Consider the following 16567-nt stretch of genomic DNA (forward strand, 5'->3'; position numbering starts at 1 on the left):
CAATACCCGTCCCCGAGCCCCTCCGGGGCGGGGACGGGTAACAAGCGCCTCGTAGCCCTATTGGGCTCCTCAGCAGTTGCCCAGATGAGAGCAGTTTCTGAACTGTTCTGCTGCAGAAATGATTGAAACTACACGGAAATGCCCCACCACATTTTCCTTTTTTGTAACACCAATGGAGACAGTTATTAGGGGTCAAAACACCCCTTTAGACTATTTCAACCGATTTTATATTCAAGCGTGCCAATCTGTGGCCTACTGTGATTCCAACCATCCCGCCAACTTTCATCGAACTGATATTTCTAGTTTCCGCTGTACGACACACACACACACACACACACACACACACACACACACACACACAGGATTATATTATATATAAGTGTTTTGCGGCCCTATTGGGCCAATCAGCACTTGTCCAACTGAGAGCCATTTCCGAACCGCTCTTCGTTTTGCCTGCAACCAACGATTTATGCGTCAACACAGGAGCACGTGTTTCACGGCCCTACTGGGCCGCGAAGCATTTGCTCCTGCAGAGACTCATGAAACTCCATGGAAATGCCCCGCCGCATCTTCCGTGTAACTACGTAATGTAACGCCAATGGGGATAATAATTCGGGGCCAAAGCATCCCTTTAGAATATTTCAGTCTACATGAAACTGAATTAAGCCCATCTGTGACCCAGTCCTAACTTTCCTGCCGAGTTTCATTGAACTAGATTTGGCTGTGCTAAACACACACACACACACACACACACACACACACACACACACACACACACACACACACACACACACACACACACACACACACATTTGGTATATTAGATGATTCTGTGCGTTGGTCATTTGGGAAAAAATATTGTATTGCAATGAGGGAATAATTGAAGAAAAAAAATTGCATAATCATCTGGGTAAAAATATAATAAGATATACAGCTAATTAAGATCATATTATCAGAAAAGTTGATAATGCAGTGTAGATTTCGCTTAGGGTATTGAAAATTGTGTAGCATGGTCATCCCGGAATAAATGAATTGTTTTAGAACTGAATGATTAGAGAACTGTGTGCTGACGTTACCTTGGAAAATGTAGCTGGAGATTAACAGAAATGTGTGTGTGGGGGGGTGTGTGTGGAGGAATATGTATTGCAGTGTAGATGTAAGTAGCTGTATAGAGAACTGTGCGTTAGGGTTATTGCAACAGAAAAATATATTGCAATTTAAATACAACTTTCAATATAGAGAATTATGTGTCATGGTCTTTTGAAAGCAAACTGAACTGTAATGTATAATAGTTGAAGAGATAGAAAGGTTACGCAAAAAACTTATTGCACTGCAACATAGACGGAGATGGAGGTATATACAGTATCTTAAAAAAATAAACTCACGGTTACATTAAAATAGGAAAGGAAAAAAAAGAGTGTGTTCTTGAGGTATGAAGAAATATGCTGCACGTAACCTGGGCAAAACGTGCTGCAATGTGGAATTAACTGGAGGTGTATATATGAAAAAAAAAAAAAAAAAAAGGGCCATTATTATCTAAGAAAAGAACGAAAAAAAAAATTGTGTTTTAGAGAAATGAAGACCTGTGTGCCATGGTTACCTAAAAAAAGAGATTTTGCAGTGTAGATACAACCGGATGTATCAAGTGTCGTAGTGGCGGAGAGTGATGAAAATGTAACCGTTCAGAGTAAAAACACTGAGGCGTTAAGTTACATCATATCGGAGTGCTCCTAAGTGACTGATGTTGTTTCGCAGAATATTAATCATTTTACTTCAATAACGTAACGTATTGTATTTTGTATTATTGCTAATATCTAACGATTGAATTATACTTTGGGGAAACTTTTGCAACCGGGTAAGTTATAGATGACAAAGGCCTAATATTTAACTTTGTCCTCTAACTTCGATTTTTGGCCGAGTGGTCTTAGAATCGGTATACCGTACTTCATCACTGCCTGACCCTTCATCTTTCAACTGAAGTTTGGTCAAAATCAAACTGATTTTGGTTTGTAACCTTGGCCTTTAACCTGTTGTTCTCAAACTCGAATGTCTTCATCTAAAGACTGATCCAGATTAAATTAAAATTGTTTTGGGTTAAAGGGTCGAATCTTTGACCTTACCGTGTGACTTTTACTTTTGACAGACTGTTTTCAGATTCGAATCCTTCATCCTTGCTTGGCCCTGAAGACATCCAGAAAATTTGGTCAAATTCATATGAAAACTATTTAGGTTGATCTTATCATATGACGTGTTCTCAAAAAGAATATACCAACCCCTTGGCAGAGCCACAACCCCTCCACCAACTTGGGTTTAAATTATGCTCACACTCGGTCTCATACCGGTCGAACTTTGACCTTACCCTGCTACCTTAACCTTTGACTGATTGTTCTCAAAATTGAATCCTCTTGTTCTTGTTGCTCTTCCGAACCTCCTAAGAAGTGTGGTCTTAGTTGGATAAAAAGAAAAAAAAGTTGACCTTGCCATGTAACCTCAACTTTTTACCTATTGTTGAAAAAAAAAAAAAATAGATTGCTCCATTGGTATACCCTCAACTTTTCCTTTAGTACTGGTTAAAATCGAATTAAACTGCTTGAGATATTGTATTCATAAATACTGACAGATAGACGAAGATTGACGGACATTTCAAGACCGACCAAAACATTACGCCCTCCGCATTACATGCGCGCGGTTGTAAATAGGTGCAGATGGTTATGCCTATGCAGTTATGCAGTGGAGGCATACTTGTATTTCCGGGGGTTTGAAAGTTACCTGAATAAGAATCCGACCCCATTTCCGTGGACATGCCGTGAAATGTTCATCTTTTATTCTTTCTCTTTCCATGTTTTCTGGGCCCTGCCTAAGGTAGAAAAAAGCTGCTGCTGATGATGATAGTGATTTAAACAAGATTCACATTATCAGTGGCGGCATTACAGTGTATTAATTATGATTAATGACCCTGTCTTTTTGTGCTAAATAAAGTCTAATGAAACCTCTAACATATATCTTCAGTAACATCTTGACTATATCCAAGAAGGATGAAGATATTCTTATGAGAGACCTTGGTACTTTTAGTTTAGTTAGAGTACTTCTTCCATTTTTTGAAAACAAATTTTATTCTTACATGCTTTTCCATTCATCTACAACGACAACTATCATGACTTACTTCTTTGTATTGGTACTTAATAATATATTGCATTAGATGTTCTACTGAGAAGAGAATCTGTATATCTGTTTCTTAAGTATTAGAATTTGGTTAATTTTATGTGATCGTATTTTGGGGTGACACTATAACTAGTATCATTTTAAAGCCAAATATTAAAACTTTCGTAGGTCGATAATTGTCTTATATTTTTAGATCTGCCGCTAAGAGAAATGGATTATTTGCTTTTGCTTTTATTCATCACTTTTGTTTAAATCATACTCCACTCACACGTGAGCTGACATCAAGGATAATATTATTCTGACTTTCATTTAATCCATACTTATCATTATTATTGTTTGTTGGTATTTCAGAGTGACACTGAGAAGAATATTATTATTTTAATAACTGTCCCGTGTTTATGTTTACCATCCTATACTTGTGTTTTACCAGCAAATACGAAAAAGTCTGAGAAACAATTTCCTTATCACCTTTCCTCTTTCATTGTGCCTGTTTCTTTGCCCGTTTTTACTGTACTTAGAATAACATTATTCATCACTTTTGTTCCGCACTTATCTTTACCACAGTGGACTTGTATTTTTAGCAGTTTCAAAACGGTCAGGTAAATACCATCGTCAACTTGTATTTTTCAAGCAAATAAAAAGAAGGTTAGGTAAACACTTTTCGTTATCACCCTTCCCCTCCCATCGTACCTCTCCCTTTGATCTTATTCACTGCACTCAGCAACCCTGGTCAATCCACTTCTCAGCCCTCTCTTCTCCTCCCCTCGCCTCTCCTCTCGTCACTTACTCCCCTCACCTCTCTTCTCCCCTCGTCCATTCCCGACACTTCCTCTCCCCTCCCCTCTCTTCTCCCCGCTCCGCTCCCCTCCTCCCCCGGCCCCTCTCACGTCATTCGTAATCTCGCTCTCCTTTCACTTTGATTACCATGTCGTTCACTGTCCGTTTTCTCCTCGCTTTCCGTCTCTTTTTTTTCTTTAAGTTATTTTTCTCCTCTGCTCTCCCTTTTTTTCCCCGCTTCATTTTGCGCGCAGTAACGCTGGGATATATTTTTTTCCTTCCTGTGTGCGTTTGTTTGTTGGTTGGTTGGTTGGTTGGTTATTAGGTCCCGTGGGTGGGTGGTTGATTTTTTGGTTTGTGTGTGTGTGTGTGTGTGTGTGAGAGAGAGAGAGAGAGAGAGAGAGAGAGAGAGAGAGAGAGAGAGAGAGAACAGTACAACTAAAACAGCTTTCATCTGATTTGGACCATACTTGGCAAAGTTTTGGGAATCAGCGAAGGATGAAGTAATCCGATTTTGAGAACAATAGATCAGTGGTCGGGGTCACACGGCAAGGATCAGCTAAAATTGCTATGATCTGAATTGGACCAAACTTGGTGGAAGTGATGAGGGTCTTGCCATGATGGGGTGATATGATTTTCAGTATAAGCAGTCAAGAGTCTAGGTCACAGGACAAAGTCATGTGTTCGGTCAGGGCGTGGGTGTCGCGCTATTCGAGTGCTCCTTCTTGCCTAGTAAGCCTGTTCTTCTCGCAGTCCATGTCCCAATTCCCTCTGTCTTCCCTTCCTTCCTTAGCCTTTTCCTTTATTCTCCTTCTGTTTTTGTCTTCACACTCCTTCTCTACTTTCCTTCCCATTCACGATTTTCATATATCTTTAACTTAACCATAGTGCAAAAAGTTCTAGTACTTTTAGCAGCGTCGCACGACGCCATTCGTATGAGACCAGCGAAAGATTATGCTGCCCCTGTCGGAGAAAACTTTAATATAAATTTTCAATGCACTCAGACCAATAATTCTACGCTGCACAATTCAACAGACTACACTTTCATGTCACCTTCCATTCCCATCACAATTCCAGCTATCCCCACCAGTTCCTTTGTTCCTCACGTCCATACCTTCAGCCTCCCCTTCTCGTCATATTTTAGATAAGGAAGCATCTCTGGCAGCGAGGTTGGCCGTCAGTCATTCATTAAAAATTTTCAGGAAGAAGGCGCTCATTTCATGTAGACTATAGCGCCCCCGAATTTACTGTAGTACTTTCAAGCTTACTATTCTTGTATGATATTTTGATCTAATTTTACATCACCCATTTTCACACGGTATTCCTGGCCAAGCCCACCGCCCACCAGCATTTCAGTCCTTCCCACACAGTCCTTTTGCTCGCCACGCCTATTTCTTTATCCCCCTTTGACGGTTCCATGGCTGATACAAGTCACGCAGTCGACGAACACACTTCCCGCTGACGATTATATTAAGCTGAGAATGAGTACAGGATCCTGAAAGTGTTAATACTGTCACCATTATTATTATTATTATTTTTTTTTTGGCCATTACAGCTCTAGTATTCTATTACATCTAAGGCCAAATGATATTATTCAGCTTGAGAGCGAATCATAAGAAGAAAAATGTTAATGTTATCCTCATCTTCCTCACTTTTCACTTCCAGTTTATTTCGTACCCATCCTTCTATCCTTGTTCTTCTCATTTCCCCTCCCCACTGTTCCCTCTCTTCAGTTTTCGTCTTTGCTCTCTTCTTTAATATACTTTTCTTTCTCCTCTTCACTTTTCACTTTAACACTCTGGCAGTTCACTATGATTTTAACTGGAGTGCGAGGTGCCCCGACCATGAAAGAGTTAATTGTCACAATGTTAGACTCCTGTGACTCCCTTTCATTTGAATAAACTCACTAGAATACAATACTAGAGTTATCCCGACAGTGAAAGAGAATAACAACAGTAAGAGAGGTAATAACAGCAGTGAAAGAGATAATAACAGCTTCTTAATTTCCTTCACAGCTTATAATTTTTCTGGTAGTCTCCTCTTTCCTCCTCCATCGTACCTCTGCCATTCCTCTCCTTTCCAATTGCCTATTTCGCCTGCGTATATATTTTTCTGACATTTATTTCACTCTCTATTCTCGTCCTGGCTCTTATTTCCTCCCCTTCTTCTCTCGGTTCTTCAGCTTTCTCATGTCCTCTCCCCTTCATCTTTTTTCAATTTTTCTTTATCTTTCATCTCTGCTCTCTTCTTCCTCGTCCTCCCCTCCTTTCTTTCTCGTTCTTTCTTCTCTTATTTTCTTGGTCTTTTTCTGCTTTTACTTCCTTCTCACTTTTAACTTTCCTTTCTTTTTTATCTTATTATTATTATTATTATTATTATTATTATTATTATTATTATTATTATATTATTATTATTATTATATATTTTTTTTAAATTGTTATTATTATTATTATTATTATTATTATTATTATTATTGCCTTTTCTGACATTCAGAGGGCTCTCCCTCCGTGCTAAGGGATCTTTATATGCGGCATGTGTTAGGAGTGTATTGCTGTATGGTAGTGAGGCTTGGGCAGTAAAGTAAGAGGATATTCGCAGGCTCAAACGTACAGGAATGACAATGATTAGCTGGATGTGCAGTGGGTCCTTGAGTGCAAGGCCTGGGTGGGCTAGGTTTACGATGGAAGAGTTGAGAGGTAGAATGGGACTGGAGTGTATTGTTGTGATGAGGAGAGGTAGATTGAGATGGTTTGGGCATATGGAGAGGATGGGGGATGATAATTGGGTACAGAAAGTGATAAGTACTAATGTTGGGGGTAGCGTAGTGAGAAGTATAAGAAGAAAAAGACCTGGGACGAGGTCACTGAGTGTGACCTGAGGGTTAAGGGACTAAATAGGGAAGCTGCCAGAGATCGAGCATCATGGAGAGCCGCTATTTGGTGACCAAGGCCGACGCATGCAAGCATGTTGGAGCCTTGAAAAACGAAAACGATTATTATAATTAGTAGTGGTAGAAGTAGCAATATAATTATTGTTATTCTCTTCTTTCCTCTTTGTTTTTCATTTTCTCTCATCATTCTGCCTCCTTCCTTTTCTAGTTTATTCCTCCTTTGTCATTATTCTACTTTCTTCCCTCCTCCGTACTTCCTCTCATACCCTTTTTCTTCCTATGTATCCTTTCATATTTTTGTCTCTCTATATTTTCCCCTCTCTTTTCCCCTTTCTTTAATTCCAGTTTTCTTTTGTACTCTCCACTTCCTCATGATTCTGTCTTTCCCCTCATTCACCTTACTTCTTCCTTCCCTTCATCCATTTTTCTTCTGTTTCCTTTCCTGCTTTCTGAGATTGTTCTCTCATTATTCTCTCCTTATCATTCACACTTTTCCACTTCCTTGAAATTTATTCTAACTTTGGTCTCCTCAGTTTCTTCTTATTCTCTGTATACTCCCTTCTCACCTTTGTACTTCCTTTCCTTCCTGTTTCCTCCTTTTATTCTCTGTATTCTGTACCTTGCCTCATTTCTTCCTTGATTTTCCCTGTTCTCAATTTTTTTTCTTCTTTGATCTGATGTTGCATATTCTAGTTCTTTTCTCACTTTCCTCCTTCCTCTACTTCCACATTTCTTCCTGAAATTACTCAGCTTATCCTATTTCTTTTCTCTCCTTCTTCTCTTTCCTTCCCTTCCCACATTTCCGCAGCCAATTCTTCCAGTTCCTGTCTACTTATCTTGTCTCTCTACTCTCTCTCTCTCTCTCTCTCTCTCTCTCTCTCTCTCTCTCTCTCTCTCTCTCTCTCTCTCTCTCTCTCTCTCTCTCATTTCCTACCTTTACCCATTCCTCTTCTTCCAGTAGTCTCTGTCTAAATTTCCATCGCATCTCTCTCTCTCTCTCTCTCTCTCTCTCTCTTTCCCTTTTACTTCTCCATTCCATTCTTCCTGAATAATATGTCGCTGTCAGTGTTTTCCATCCTCCTCTTCCATTTCTCATTCTCCTCCTCCTCCTTCTCCTTCTCCCTCTCGCTTTTTCAACTTCCATTACCACTCTCTTCGTTTCTTCTGAATCTGTCACTGTTCTTTCCCTCCACTTCCCTCTGATCTTTTTTCAAAACCTTCCTCCTGCTCTTTTTTCTCCTCATCGTCCTCTCCTTTTTTCTTACTCTCTTTCCTTTCTTCCAGATCTTCCTTTCTTCCATTCGTCCTCCCTTTCCTTTTCTTCCATATTCATTATCTTTCTTCTAACCATTTTCCTCCATCTTCGTCCTTGCTTCCTTCTTACTCCTTCCGCTCTCTTCTTTTCAAGATTTTCCCTCCATCCATTCGTTTTCACCTACCTTCTCTCCTTTCTTTTTTCGTCCTGCTTTTCTCCTCTCCCTCACTTTCCCTTTCTCCTCTCATCGTAATCTTCCTTCTCGTTTTCCATTTTCATGTTAAGTCGTTCCTCTCTTCCATATCTCCTCTCTTTTGTACCTCATCTCCCTTCTTTCTTTTGTATCTTCTTTCTACGAGTAATTTTATTTTCTACTTCTCGTTTTCTCCTCGTATTTTTCCTCCTCTTCCTCTATCCTTTCATTTCTCTTCCTCCACTTCCCTCTTCTTTCTTTTCCTCTCCTCCTTTCTTTTCCCTCCCTCTCTCACCATTCCATTCTTATTCCGTTTCCTTTCCTTCTGTCTTTCTTCTTCCGTTTTTGCCCCTTCTTTAACGTCTTCCCTCTTTCATCTTTTCTTCATCTTCCCTCTCTGTTTCCCTTTATATCCTGTTCCTTTCCTCTCATCTTGTTTTCCTCTTCATGTGTTCATTCTCCTCTTCCTTTTCTTCCTTCCTTTTCCCTCTATCCTCTCTTCATCTTCCTTCTCGCAATCGTCCTTCTCCTTCTCATTTCTTTTATTCGTCTTCCTCCATTCTGTTTTCTTCACTTTCTGACTTTTCTTTCCTCCTCCTTTTCCTGCTTTTCTCTATTCCTCATCTTCCTCCTCTCCATTCTTCTTCCTCACTGTCCTTTTCTGGGCATCGTCTTCATCACCTTGTCATCATTTTCTTTTTGCCGTCTTATCTTCCATTGCTCGTCCTCCTCTTCCGTCTCCATTTCTCTCTCTGGCAGTTCATAATCTCTTTCCTCCCTCCTTAATTTCCGGGTCGCCCTCTTTATTTTTCTTCCTGATTCTGTTTTCATTTTGCCTTGTCATGCCGTTTTCTTCTTTTAGTCTCTAATTTCCTATCCATTCTCCTTCACCTTTTTTCTCCTGCTTCTCACGTCATTCTTAATTTAACCCAGTCCTCCTTCCATTAACTCTGTCTGTCTGTCTCTGTCTGTCTGTCTGTCTGTCTGTCTGTCTCTCTCTCTCTCTCTCTCTCTCTCTCTCTCTCTCTCTCGTAATCATCCTTACTCTGATGCCAATTTCATTACGTTCTCTCTCATTTTAATACGCCTCTCTTTGTTTCCCGTTTTTTCATCTTCACTCTTTTCCTTTCTTTATTTTTCCTTTACATTGTTCAGTTGTTGCTTCCTTCTTCCTCGATATTTCAGTCAATCCTTTATATTTCATTCCTTTACCTGGTTTTTATTACTTTCTAAAATTCAGTTCGTTCATTTTATTATATTTTAATCCAACTGTCCTTTTTTAATTGATTTCCGTGTTGAGTCTGTTTTGTTTTTCTTTCATTTTTCTTCCAAATCCTAAATCCCCGTTGCTTGCTCAAGTTGCACTCCCTCCAGTCTTTATTATTTATTTCTTCCATTCTTTCCAGATTATGTTTTATACTTTCATTTCTCGCTGATAGTGTTTTTCTTCCTGTGGTTTGTACCTACATTATCATATTTGTTATTCCTCTCATTCTTCCCTCACATTCTCTAATTTCCTCTCCTTCCTTCTCATTCCTCTCTCACATTCTCTAATTTCCTCTCCTTCCCTCTCATTCTTCTCTTACATTTTCGAATTTCCTCTCCTTCCTTCTCATTCTTCTCTCGTATACTCTAATTTCCTCTCCTTCCTTCTCATTCTTCTCACACATTCTCTAATTTCCTCTCCTTCCCTCTCATTCTTCTCTCACATTTTCGAATTTCCTCTCCTTCCTTCTCATTCTTCTCTCACATTTTCTAATTTCCTCTCCTTCCTTCTCATTCTTCTCTCACATTCTCTAATTTCCTCTTCTTCTTTCATTCTTTATCGCTTTCTGTAATTTCTCTTTTCCCTTTTTGTCCCTCGTTTTCTCCTTTTTGTTTTTCCATCCTCACTTAATTTACTGCTATCTTCTCCTTTTTCATATTCTCGCTTTCTTCGTCTTTGTCTCTCTCCTCATTGATTTCCCCGTCCAGGTATTTTCTCCCTTTCTCCGATTATAAGTTTCTTTCCCCTCGACGATATTCTGCCTGACCTCTTTCCTCCTCAATTCATTTTCCATATTTTATTCACGTCCTTCTTCACCCCACATCCCTTCTTCTTTGTTTTCCGCCTCTCGCCCTTCCCCTCTTTCTCTTGGCTTCTCTCGTTTCTCTTCTGTACTTTCCTTCGCTTTTCGTCTCTTTCACATAATTTTTTTTTTTTTTTATCGTATTGTCCAAATTTTTTTTCGATGTCTGTCTTTAATCATTTGCCTCATCGCATTATTTATTTTTCTTCGTTTCTGTCTCCTTTCACTTGACGTTTTCCTTCCTTTGTATTTATTTACCTTCCGTCATGTCGCTTTTCATTACTTTCTTGTTTTCTTCGTCTCTGCTTGCCCTGTTTTTCATTAAGTTTATTATTCCCTCTTTCCACCTTCGCGCTTACTGTTATCCATGCTTCCGTTCATTTTACCTCTCTGACTTAATTTTTCGCAATATTTCCTTTCCTTCTCGATTTCTGTCTTACTACTTATATTCTAATGGTCTGGATAAATTTAGTATTCCATTTCAGGAAGTGCCAGATCAATGTAGTCAGCTCAGAGCGAGTTACAGAGACTGTGAGAGTTCCCTCTACCAGAACCTTTTTCCCATCCATCATATCCAGTCTCTCTCCTCGCCCCCCCCCCCACCCATCCCTGCCCAGTTTTCGCTCACAGCCTCATCATTCATAACTCACTCTCCATATTTCTAATTTTTTATTTACTCTTACCCAAGATTATTCTCATGTGTCTCTTTCTCCTATATTTCATTCTCTTAGCCATCATTATTTATTTAGTGTTTTTCTGCCATCCTTTCCTTTAGAATTTAGGTCCTTCACATTTTTTATCTGATTAGCTTTTGTTTTTCTCCTGACCTCCATTAACTCCCTTACTGACAGAGATCTTCCCTGAACCTGCATGAAATCGTCTGATAGTAGGGGAAAAAAAACTAAAGACGTCACAGTACTGAAATGGTTAACATTCCTTTTTCCCCGTTCCATCATTTTCATTTAGAAGTGTGTTGAAAGATATATTAATTTTTCATTCCTGCATACGGTTCTTCATCTAGTTTCCATATTCCTAGATTTTTTTTTTTTCGTCTCCCATATCTTTTATCTCTCAGCTTTCATCTTTTACCCCCATCCATCATATTCATTCGCCGTTTTCTCTCCCCTCGTCCCCCAATTTTCCCTTCTTGCTCACAAAAACTTATCAAATTTCTCATGGCCATGCGTTTTGCGTCTCCCTCTTACCCTCATCCTCGCCAAATCCGTTCCTCTTTCCCTCCAGCTTATCTTTTTAATTATCATCTCTGCTTTCATTCTTGTTTTTTTTTTCTTTCACATATTTCACATTATTTTCCTTGTCTGTTGTTATCCCTGTCTCTTTCCTTACCATATTTCTTATTATTTTCCTTTCTTTTCCTACCTTTCATGCAATGTTTTTGTCGTTATATTTTTCTCATTCTCTTATTTTTTTTTTTCATTCACCTGCGCATCATTTTTACTTGCCGCATTCCTAGCTTTTTATGTTTTTGCGTCTCACTCTCACCTCCACTACCATTATCACAGCTACCATCAGCACTAGCACCACCACCACAACCACCACCATCACCATTACTGGTATCATCACAGCCATCACTACCACCTCCCTCAGCAGCACAGCAACCACTACCATCACCTCCACAGCGACCACCACCACCATAACTACCACCACCACAGCGACCACCATCACCATCACCACCACCACCACAACCATCATCATCATCACCACAGCTACCACCGCCACCGCCATCATCACCACAGCTACCACCGCCACCGCCATCATCACCACAGCTACCACTGCCACCGCCATCATCATCACAGCAACCACCACCGCCATCATCATCACAGCAACCACCACCGCCATCATCATCACAGCAACCACCACCGCCATCATCATCACAGCTACCACCACCACGACCACTACAGCTAGAATCACCACTACCACCACCAGTATATCTACCATCAACAAAACCACCACAACATCATCTATCCACCACAACCATCAACATCACAGCTTCCATCACCACCACCAGCACAGCTGCCACAATCACCGTCAGCACCACCGCTTCCACCGACACAGTCATCACCGTCACAGTTACCACCACCACCACCAGCATCATCACAGCTACCACCACCACCATACTACCTATCGCCGCCATCATCATCAGATCGACCACCACCCGTAGCTACCACCATTTGCTGCTGAACAAAATCTCTTCATAGCATAAGTGAAGTAATGGGCATTGGAGTGTAGATGGACAGCCCCTCTCTCTCTGCGAAGACGTGCGAAACCACAGAAATCCCCGCCGCCTCTGCCACGTACACATATTGCAGCAACAATCGGGCTAATTATTAAGGGCCAAAACACCCCTTGCAGAAAATATCAGTCGACATGAAACTGACACCAGTTCCAACTATCTTGTCGTTTCATCAAAATCCTTTTTTCCAGTTTAGGCTGCATCCCCCCCCCCCCACCCGCACATACAGGATTAAAGCGTATTGGATTCTCTCTCTCTCTCTCTCTTTTTCACTTTTCACTCCATTTTTATCCTGCTTTCCTTAGTTCTAGCTTTTAGTGTATCTCCCATACCCCTTTTCTCTTAATATTTCGTTTACCCCTTCTGTTATATTATTTGTCTCTTAAATCCGATAGCGTTGCTTTCCACTTTATGCTTTCTGCTGTCAGCCTATTTTTTTTTTTTTTTCTAGAACTCCTTCATAACGGACTGCTTAATGAAGGCTACATCCAATCCTTACAGTTCGAAGAGTCTCCCGTAAGTTAAATAATATCGTTTGCAGGTAACAGAAATAATGAAAAAGATTATCTGAATAAAGTAACTAATCGGTGTTCCTTTCCCTCCTTGCGTTTACGTTTCTCCGTCTTCCACATTGTTTGTATCGTGCTTTCCTTAATAATAACTTTTTCTGCTTTTTCCATACATTCATGTGCCGGAGAGGGACGCCTTCAGGCGGTGGCACCGATATAATCAGGCAGCTCTGCTGCCTGGTTACACAAACGTCCTTCCTCTCCTTCCATATCTCCCACAAGGGAGATGGTGGACTGCCGGAGAAGGGTTGTTTCAGATTGCAGTCCGTGTTCACGTTCCAGATGATCCACAGGCTTCAGCTTGTACTATTACTACTACTACTACTGCTGCTGCTGCTGCCGCCGCTGCCGCTGCCGCCGCCGCCGCTGCTGCTGCTGCTGCTGCTTATGGTCTCTTTCGTAACTTCCTTTTTTCCCTCGTCTCATTTTTGTTTCTTTCAGTCCTGTGGCATATTATTCACTGCGCTCTTCATACTCTTAGGCATTTTTTTTTTTTTCGGGTTAGGAGACCTCCCTGATACAGCATGGGCTAATTAAGCGATATTATGTAACCATCCAGTTTGAGAAGTCTCTCCTAATCCAGATATAATGTAACCAATTCTGACATATGTTCGTAAATTTTAGTATCCTGTACTGACATAATTATTATATTCATAGATATTAAAAAGTAGGGAGAAGATTGTAGCAACAGTCGAACAGGACAGTAATCCGAAGGTGGATGGAAAGCTGATGACTGGAAGAGCTGGAGTTCCCAATTCATCAGCCTTCGGAACTAATTTCTTACCATCCCCCTTTCTTGAACTTCAACAGTGTTTCAGTAACACAGAGAGTAGGCCAGCAGACTCTCATATACATTTTCCTTTGTCAGCACCAAACTACATGCACATTACACACCGCACTACTTGTTCCAAAATAAGAAAAAAATGGCGTCTCAACAGCTAGCCTTGCTGCCGTAGTGTTACTCTGTGGGCAGGCGTTCTCCTTGCCCTTTCCATATCTTTTGGTAAACTTAACGCACGAAAGGGAGAGCGTTCCCTGGTGAACGGGAGAGAATTAACCCAGCGTAGTACTTGAATCTGCGGGGAGTCTCATAGCACCCCTTCGCATGCCCCTTCGTCATATTATAGTAGCCTTGTGCAATGACAGATGTGTAAATTTGAAGGAACCTATGGTGTGTGTGATGGGAATTTTAATTTAATGATAAAAGCATCGTGTAAAGAAAAAAAATAAGCGTTAAGTATTTTTATTGTTTTAAAAGACTTCACCGCTTCTCTGGAGATGGTTAAATTACGACGAAACGAAAACAAAGATCAGATACTGTATCCACTTCCACATTATTTTTTCAGTATTTCTACCAAGCTGATTATCAGATATTGTGCATGATGTTTTTATAACTAGTTTGATTATTTCATGAAAAGATTCCTACAGTAAAGAATGGCCGAGTACTACCTAAACAGACGAATCGTGCACAGCCAGTTAGTTTGAAATACGAAGTCTCATGTTTGCGTTCGGTAAACTTTTATAAGTCCATACTATTTTGTTTTGGCTTGAGAGTATATTTTTCTGGTTTATTTTGGTGTGATTTGAACGAATTTGAGGTATGGTATATATACCTACACAGAGTATTCAAGAACAAAATGCCACTCTTTAATAATAAAATAGGCAAGAATTGCCAACATTAAGATATTATATTGTATATGAACCATAGAAACTGTCATTTCTTTTTAGTATTTTAAATTTAAAAGTAATCAGTGTTACCAACTTTTCTGTGCCTACCCACACGGAGGGATGCGCTCTCATGCTTTCAAGATTACCACTTACATTGAAGGTGTGAGCTTCCACTTCGAGCGGGTGCGGGAAGGGTAACCCCTACCCTCAGTTTCAAGACTACGGGCGTTGGAATCCCCAGGGGAAGGGAAACCCCTCCCCTGGTGACGACCAAACAAGATATATGGAACCATTGTCTGACTCACTCTCTTTTCATTTCTACAGTATTCATGAACTTTCCTCTAATTCTGTCTGTTGAACACCACTCTCTTCGTCTAAACCTCACCTTCTCTTCCTGTCAAAGACTCAGCTGTCTGAGGCAACTGATTGCAAAACCTTCTCTGTATCCTCCTACGTTTCCTATGCTCACTTAATTCCAAGGGCAGCTGTTGCGTACTCCACTATGAACTCAACAACACATCTTGCTCCTATGTTCCTGAAATTAAATCCTTTAAATTCTCTGCTCCCTTGCCCTGGCTATACTGCCATTCTCTGACTAAATATAGCTGTGCTGTTTACTTATCCTCTAATTTTACTATGAACATTTCTTTGACCATCTTATTTCCAAGACGTATCACTTTCTATCAGTTTCTTCATTCTCTGAAATCTCCATTCTAGGTGTTTTCAGTGTTCACCACCATCTTTGACTCTCCTCTCCAATCACTAATCCACCTGGTAAACAACCTAGTGCAATTTGTACGGCACTCTACCCATATCCCTTGCCGACTTGGAGAGAGTTCAAACATACTTGGCCTCTTTCTTGCAAATAATCCTTCTGCATATTTTTACTCTTTTCTCTCTTTTTTCAGCTCCTCCGATCACAACCTCATCACCTTAACTTGTTCTATCACTCTAGTAGGACCTGTGGACCCTCCAAAGAAGCATCAGCTGTGGCACTTAGGAGCTGCTGATTGGGAGGCCATCAGGCAGTACTTCCTGGATTTTCCTTGGAGTGATTATTGCTTCCCTGACGGAGAGCCATCTGAATATGTCTCGCACAACAGCGGTTATTCTCATACATACAAGCATACATTCCTTCCTCTTATCCACTGTGTAATGAAAAAAAAAATGGTTAAACCATGCTCATTCTGATTCTCTCCACAACAAAGAGAAGGCCTACAAAAGGTACCTGAACCAATGCACCCCTGACTCTCATATCTTTTTGTTTTTTTTATTGAAATCATGCCAGATCAGTTGTTCACTCTGTTAAGAATAATTTCCTTTGTACTAAATGCTCAGAACTCAATGGCTCAAATTCTCTTTATTACCTCGCCAAGAAGTTTTCTGGCAACTTTACTTCACCCTCCATCCTTCCTCTTTTCCACTTTGATGGTTTCGGAGCTGTTTCTTCTATGGGAAAAGCAGAACTCTTTGCTGAAACTTTATCCTCCAGTTCCACCGTAGATGATTCCAGTATTGTTCCTCCATCTCTTCTGCCCTCTGACTTCCTGACAGCTTACATTCAATCTTCAGTTGTACTTTCTGCCCTCACTGGCTTCAGTACTAGCAAGGCATGTGGGCCTGATAGGGTCCCTCCCATTGTCCTCGAGAAATGTATTTTTGTGCTTACACCCAGCCTAGGTAAACTCTTTTCTCTTAGTCTGTTGACTTGTTCCTTTCCTTCTTGATGG

This window comes from Coenobita brevimanus, chromosome 38 (assembly GCF_032717465.1).
Source record: "Coenobita brevimanus isolate Jiangsu-jjx chromosome 38, ASM3271746v2, whole genome shotgun sequence".
NCBI lineage: Eukaryota > Metazoa > Arthropoda > Malacostraca > Decapoda > Coenobitidae > Coenobita > Coenobita brevimanus.